Source organism: Arachis ipaensis, chromosome B4 (assembly GCF_059453495.1).
Source record: "Arachis ipaensis isolate K30076 ecotype BB chromosome B4, ASM5945349v1, whole genome shotgun sequence".
Lineage (NCBI taxonomy): Eukaryota > Viridiplantae > Streptophyta > Magnoliopsida > Fabales > Fabaceae > Arachis > Arachis ipaensis.
Window position 1 is genome coordinate 52,616,297 of NC_142439.1, and position 8,156 is coordinate 52,624,452.

An 8,156-nucleotide genomic window follows, 5' to 3' on the forward strand; every position below is an offset into this window, starting at 1 on the left:
AATTCATGTGCCAACGTTAGCCTCCAAGTTAGGGGGCTAACATTGGCGCAAACGTTGGTGCCCAGGGGGGAAATTCTCAAGTTCCAACGTTAGCCTCCAAGTTAGGGGGCTAACGTTGGGGCTAACTTTTGGAGCCCAGGGGAGAAATTTCAAGTTCCAACGTTAGCCTCCAAGTTAGGGGGCTAACGTTGGGGCTAACTTCTTGCTTCCTGGTTCAATTTCACTTATTCCATTGTCCTCTCTTCACTCCTAGCCATTCCTCTTTGCTTCAACCTTTCTCCAAGCTTTCTTCACCTATCATTAATCAACCAAACTCATCAAAGCTATGCTCAAAATCATGAGATATTCATTCTTTCATAATATGCAACAAATATAGCATAAAACCTCATGAAATGGCAAAAATTCATATATGGTTGGTTCAATCAAGGGAAACATGAAAATCTACTCAATTAGCTTGCTTGTAGCTCAAGAAAGTGCATAATTCTAATGAAAACAAAAGAAAAAGACTAGTTAAAATAGGCTAGGATGACTTGTCATCAGGTTATTCTGGCCTTGATATGAATGTGGAGAGGTGTTGTTATGGGGGTGTTGATATGGTCTAGATGTGAAGTGTTGGGTGGCTGCATTATTTGGATTTGGGCGTCTTTGATCAAGGCTTTGGTCTTGTTGATTTCCCCACCCAAAGTTCGGGTGGTTCCTCCATCCAGGGTTGTAGGTCTTGGAGTATGGATCATGGTTTTGCCTAGGTGAATTCCCAATGTAGTTGGCTTGCTCCTGACTACCCTCTGCTTCTTCATTCACTCCTTCTTGGGTTGTTGATGAAGTGGAGATTGCTGCTACTTGGTTCCTCTCCATTTTCTTGGTGAGGTCAGCTAGCTGCTGGGTAATGAGCTTGTTTTGTGCCAGCAGAGCATCTACATTGTTTAGCTTCATTACTCCTCTTGTGTTCCCTCGTTCGGAGGCATAGAAGTGGTCGTTCTCTACTACTGTTTCAATTACATCTATGGCCTCCTCAATGGTCTTCTTCTTGTTCAAAGATCCTCCGGATGAATGGTCTACTGCCTTCTTTGACTCATAGGAAAGCCCTTCATATAAAATGTGCAGCTGCACCCATTCATTGAACATATCTGGTGGGCATCTCCTTATTAGGTCTTTAAACCTCTCCCATGCTTCATATAGAGTCTCACCATCTTGTTGCCTGAAAGTTTGGACCTCAGCTCTCAGCCTATTGATTCGTTGAGGAGGGTAAAATCTTGCTAAGAATTTATTCACCACATCTTCCCAAGTTGTCAAGCTCTCCCTTGGGAAAGACTCCAGCCACTTGGTTGCCTTATCCTTGAGTGAGAATGAAAATAAGAGCAGTCTATAGCGTCAGGATGAACACCATTAGACTTCACTGTGTCACATATTCTCAGGAAGGTGGTTAGATGTTGATTGGGGTCCTCTTGGACACTTCCTCCGAACAAACAGTTGTTCTGAACAAGGGTGATGAGCTGTGGTTTTAGTTCAAAATTGTTGGCGTGGATGGTTGGCTTTTGAATGCTACTTCCACAGTTTCCTGGGTTTGGATTGATGTAAGAGCCTAAAACTCTTCTATCCTCCCCAGCATGATTTGCTCGACCTCTTCCGTCATGGTTGTGAGCTTCTTCTTCATGATGGTTCTCCATGTTTTCTTCCATGTTTTGTTCAAAGTATTCCTCCTCTTCTTCAGCACCAACTACATGTTTTTCTCTTGCCTCCCTTCTTAGTCTAAGGAAGGTTCTCTCAGGTTCAGAATCAAAGGAAGTTGAAGCCCCGCTTCTTCTTCCTGTCATACAACCAACAAGTACAAGCAAAGAGAATAGGTGTAGAAAGTATATCTGTTAGAATTACTGTTAGTGTGAGTGATGCAATATATCAAACAGTTAGTGGGTTAGTGAGATGAATGGTAAATAACAAAGAAAAAGTGGGGGGAAGGGAAGAAATTAACTAAAACAGGAAGTAAATGACTCAAACAGAAAATTAAATCAAACAAAAATAAAATGCTCAATCTAGTTATCCTCTAATCTAATCATTGTTGATGCACAATCAATCCACGACAACGGCGCCATAAACTTGATGCATGGAAAACTTGTCTCGCAACAAATTTCCTTCGGCAAGTGTACCGAATTTGTCGTCAAGTAAAAACTCACAATAGAGTGAGGTCGAATTCCACAAGGATTGATTGATCAAGCAACTTTAATTAGAGGAATGTTCTAGTTGAGTGAATCCAGGATTTGAGTTTAGAATTGCAGAAAATAAAATGGCGGGAAGGTAAATGACAGAAAAAGTAAATGCTAAAATTAAAGAACTGAAAGTAAATGACTGAAGTAAATTGCAGAATTGTAAATGGGAATGGGGGAATTGCTCATAAAAGTAAGTGACAGAAAATAAAGAGAATGGGTAAGATCAGAAATGGGGAGTTCATTGGGCTCAGGAGATGTTGCATTCTCCGGATCAATTTCATTTTCATCTCTTCCTCAATCAATGCACTCATTGATCTCCTTGGCAATCTTAAGTGATTGAATTACAATTTCTTGTAATTCAATCTCTCAAATCTTGATCAATAGCCAATTCCTTGGTCAATTGCTCATGAGAAGAGATGAAGTATGTTCACTGATTATACCACATGCATTTCCCAAATCAAGTGTTGAGAGGATTATAGTCACATATCCATCCAAACCCAATTTGGTCCAGCATGAGAAAGCATTTCTAGCTTGATCTCTTCATTCCTCTTTCAAGGTTCAGAAGAGATCCAAGTATGAATAGCTTCTTTTCCAAGATAACTACCCAATTGGATGAAGATCGAAAGCTTTCAAGTAAAATCAAGAGAAAAGATAGAAGAAGAATAATGAAAACTAGTATTGATCCATCAAATTACAACAGAGCTCCCTAACCCAATGAAAGGGGTTTAGTTGTTCACAGCTCTGGAAAATGAAAACAAAGATGGAGAATACATAATGAAACTAGAAGTGCAGAGAAAGTAAATACAGAGATTAATTCTATGCCCAGAGGCTCCCTATATTTTCCAACCCCCCGATTAATTCAAAGCTACTCCTATATATACTACTCTTCTACTCTTCTAGTTGGTTCTTCAAGTCTTGGGTCTGGGCCTTTGGATCTTGAGTTTGAAGCAGTTATCTTCTTCATTGGGCTTGGCTTTACTTGCAGAGAGAAATTGTGAAGTGGGCAGAGACTTTTGCTCAGGACGTTAGTGGCGTTAACGTTCAGTGAAAATATGGGTTCGAGAACGTTAGTGACATTCAACTTGTTCACTAACGTTCCTTACCCAAGTAAGAGCCACGTTAACCTCAATGTTAGTGACACAAATGTTGCCTCTTTGTCCTTCACGCACGTTATTTGGACTCAACTTTCCCAATAACGTTGAGAAGCCTCCCCCTTCCCAACGTTAGAGTCCACGTTAACTTAGTTAACGTGGCTCTTTTAACGTAGGCTTGCCAACCTTCGAGAACGTTAGTGACACTTAACATTGTCACTAACGTTCCAATGTGCCCCTTAGCTCCCACGTTAGAGTCCACGTTAACTAGGTTAACGTGGCTTCTAACGTGGCTTATGCTAGCCATCTCCAACGTGAGTGACAAAGTTGAGTGTCACTAACGTTGGTTCAACATTCCCTTATCCACGTTAGCTTCCACGTTAACTAAGTTAACGTGGGAGTTAACGTGGCTCATGGTGGCATGTGTGGGCTCCTTCCAACGTTAGTGACAATGTTGGGTGTCACTAATGTTGGCATCACCTCCCTTCCTCACGTTAGCTTCCACGTTAACTAGGTTAACGTGGCCTAGAGTGACTTGGCCAACGTTAGTGGTAATGTTGAATGTCACTAACGTTGGCTTCCCCCCTTTCTTCTTAACATTAGAGGTCACGTTAACTAAGTTAACGTGGACTCTAATGTGGCCACTTATAGCTTGGTCCAACGTTAGTGATAATGTTAAGTGTCACTAACGTTGGCTCCATTTCCTTTCTTCCACGTTAGAGTTCACGTTAACTTAGTTAACGTGACTCTTAACGTGGGCAATGATGGCTTCGAGAGCGTTATTGGAAATCACTTTTCTCATTAACTTTGCAAGTTACTCCCATTCCACGTTAGTGTAACTAACGTAGCCACTAATGTGGTTCTTCTTTGCTTCCTTTGTCCTGAAATCAAGCAATAAAGTGCATCAAAGTTCTAGTCCAAGTCATGGGAAATGCAACATCAAATTTGTCCTTAAATTCATGCAAAATCCTCATGAAATCATGTAAAGTGCACAATGTATGCTTGAATCAAGATGTAAGTGAATATCTACCCAAAACTAGCTTATTTCCTAAGGAAATGCATGAAACTACCCTAAAAACAATAAAGAAAAGGTCAGTGAAACTGGCCAAAATGCCCTGGCATCACTTGATCACATAGGCTTAGGCGGGATGAGACTATGTTGCCAATGGCTTCTACCATGATAGCCATTTTTTCTCTCAACTCCTCAAACTTCTTTTCATCCTCCTCGTGTCACCTTAAGATATGAGATTCAAGACCTCTCAATTCTAGCATGAGGGCTTTATCGGGAGGTGATGGTGGAAGAGAGGATTCATTGTTTGAGGGAAGGTTGTTGTAATTAGAAGGTGGTTTGTATTAGTGAAATTCTTGAGGAGGTGTGTGTGGACTTTGTCGTCCATGGGAGTATTGGTATTGGAAGAGTGGTTGCTCTAGATGTGGTTCATATGGTGGTTGGTATGGTGGATATGGGTTGGGGTCATAGGGGGGTGGATGGTGGTATGGAGCTTGTGAGTATGGTGGAGGGTTACGTTGAGGAGGGGGTTCATATGCATATGATGATTGTGGTTGACAATCACAATAAGGGTCATCACATACATTAGATTGGTATGCATTAGGATTTGGATTATACCCATAAGAGTTCGGAGGATGTTGTTGCCAAGAAGGTTGTCCATAAGCTTGGGGCTCCTCCCATCTTTGATTTCCAAATCCTTGATGCATGTTGTCATTAAAGCTCCTATTTCCTACAACATAGTTTGAACCACACTCATAGCCAAAAGGATGAGAACTCATAGTGATAAGAGAAAACAAAAACAAATGCTAACAAGAAACAAAGAAAACCAAATCCTAAAGCTAGCAAAAACTAACAAACAAATCAAAACCAAGCTATTCATAATATATACAATAGCCAATAACATAGCACCATTGTAACTCCCCGGCAACGGCGCCATTAATTTGGTACAAAGGATTTATACCGGTTCAGAATTCTACAAAATAATTTCGTTGTTAGTATAGTCGAAACCAATAGTCAATCCTCAAATCAAATTAAATTATGGTTTTGTCACGAGTACAAACCCCAATGAATTTATAACCGAAGTATTTAGACTCCGGGTCGTCTCACAAGGAATTGCAATAAAGTGGTCAATTATTGGCTATGAAGGAACAAGGAGGGGTTTGATTTATAAAAGGGGCAATAAAATAAATGGCAAGAAAGTAAAAGGATAAGAACTAATGAAGAAATGGTAAACAACTCTTGGCTAAGACATGGGAAATTGAGATCACCATCCTTGTCAATAAACCAAATATTGATAATTATGAGGGACCAACCTATTAAGTCTACTTCCCAAAAGCTTTAAGTACGTAATATCCACTCCTAAGCTTGAAGTACGTCAAATAGGTTTGATCACATCAACCCATAAGTCCCAACCTAGCTACTAATTAACTTAGTAGTGGATTAGTGTCAATGGGTATCAAATTGATCACATAGGGTCTCAAATCACCAATTCAATGAGACCCAATGACTAAAGGTCACTCAATTTCCTTAGCCTAGGCCAAGAGTCAAGAAAAATACTCAAAAACTAAAGAAAACATTTCATCAAACATCTAGTGTGCAATAAAAGTAAACATCATAAATTGCAAGAATCAATAAAATCTACCAACTACAAATTGTATGAAAAGTAATATCACAACTCAAATCAACAATAAAAGAACATCAAACATTAAATTGCATTAAAGGTAAACCAAATCCAACATGAGCATTCATAAACATAAAAGAGACATAAAAGTAAAATAGACAAGAGAACTAAGAAGAATAGAGTAGTAGAACAAGAAATTGTAAAGGAAATAATATGAGAACATGGAATTAAGCCTAGATCTAAGATGGAAATATCCTAAGAACCCTAATTCTAGAGAGAAGAGGGAGCTTCTCTCTCTAGAAACTAACCTACATGATACTAAGTTACAAACAATTGCTCTCCCCTTGCCCAATCTTAAATTCTGCATCAAATACCCTCAGAAACAAGTTGGATTTGGGCCTGGGCAGCTTAGAAATCGCCCCAGCGATTTGCCTTTAAGTGGGTCACGTGCGAGCATCGACTCGTACGCGTGGATCACGCATGCGCGTCGCTTGGCAAAATTCCTATCCACGCATACGCGTTGGTGCACAAAATTGTGATCATCAATGGTGCCAATAACTTGGTACGCACAATTGTAATCTCAACTCTTTGTCATAACTCCGCACAACTAACTAGCAAGTGCACTGGGTCGTCCAAGTAATAAACCTTACGTGAGTAAGGGTTGATCCCACGGAGATTGTCGGCTTGAAGCAAGCTATGGTCATCTTGTAAATCTCAGTCAGGCAGATTCAAATGGTTATGGAGAATTGATAATTAAAATATGAATAAAACATAAAATAAGATAGAGATACTTATGCAATTCACTGGTGGGAATTTCAGATAAGCGTATGAAGATGCTTTGTTCCTTCTGAACCTCTGCCTTCCAATTGCCTTCATTCAATCATTCATACTCCCTTCTATGGCAAGCTTTATGTTGGGTTTCACCATTGCCAATGGCTACCTCCCGTCCTCTCAGCAAAAATGGTCCAAATGCGCTGTTACCGCATGGCTAATTATCTGTCGGTTCTCAATCATGTTGGAATAGGATCCATTAATCCTTTTGCGTCTGTCACTACGCCCAACACTCGTGAGTTTGAAGCTCGTCACAGTCATCCCTTCCCAGATCCTACTCAGAATACCACAGACATGGTTTAGACTTTCTGGATCTCAGGAATGGCCACCAATAATTATAGCCTTTACCACGAAGGTTCTAATCTGAGATTAGAAACCCAAGAGAATATACTCCAGCTGTCGTCCAATGACTATGTTGAACATCATGTAGATTGCTTTGTGGTTGTCAAGCACACGACCTTGGCTAAGCGAGTAATGAAGATTGGGTGATTGTCATGGGTCACCCCTTCATTTTGACTTAACTGAATTAAGAACGAGAGTATATCTTGGAGAAGAAGTAGGCGTGAACTGAATAGAAAAATAGTAGTAATTGCATTAATTTATGAAGAACAGCAGAGCCCCACACCTTAATCTATGGTGTGTAGAAACTCCACCGTTGAAAATACAAAAGTGATAATGGTGGTCATTGGCTTCGGCCCAAGAGAGGGAACTAGAAGAACCAAGATGAAAATACAATAGCAAAAGGTCCTATTTATAGAGAACTAGTAGCCTAGGGTTTACAAAAATAAGTAATTAACGCAGAAATCTTCTTCCGGGCTCACTTGGTGTGTGCTTGGGCTGAGCTTTGAGGCTTTCACATGTAGAGACTTTTCTTGGAGTTAAACGCCTGCTTTTGTGCCAGTTTGGGCGTTTAACTCCAGCTTTCATGCCAGTTCTGGCGTTTTGACGTTAGAATTTTTATGCTGACTTGGAACGCCGGTTTGGGCCATCAAATCTCAGGAAAAGTATGGAATATTATATATTGCTGGAAAGCCCAGGATGTCTACTTTTCAACGCAATTGAGAGCGCGCCAATTTGGTTTCTATGGCTCCAGAAAATTCACTTCGAGTGCAGGGAGGTCAGAATCCAACAGCATCTGCAGTCCTTTTTCAGCCTCTGAATCAGATTTTTGCTCAGGTCCCTCAATTTCAGCAAGAAAATACCTGAAATCACAGAAAAAAACACAAACTCATAGTAAAGTCCAGAAATGTGATTTTTATTTAAAAACTAATAAAAACATAATAAAAACTAACTAAAATATACTAAAAACAATGCCAAAAAGCGTATAAATTATCTGCTCAACACGCGTCATGTACGCGTACGCATCGCCATGCGACTCCACAATCCACACGTGCACGTCT

At 40.2% G+C, this 8,156-nt stretch overlaps 1 non-coding gene across 1 annotated transcript; it reads left to right on the forward strand.

Annotated features, from left to right (window-relative positions):
- The first annotated feature begins 1,120 nt into the window (after window positions 1-1,120).
- LOC148567577 (small nucleolar RNA R71) lies at window positions 1,121-1,227 on the forward strand. Its single transcript, XR_015882000.1, has one exon. It is a non-coding gene; the product is annotated as a small nucleolar RNA R71 (small nucleolar RNA).
- Window positions 1,228-8,156: the final 6,929 nt, after the last annotated feature.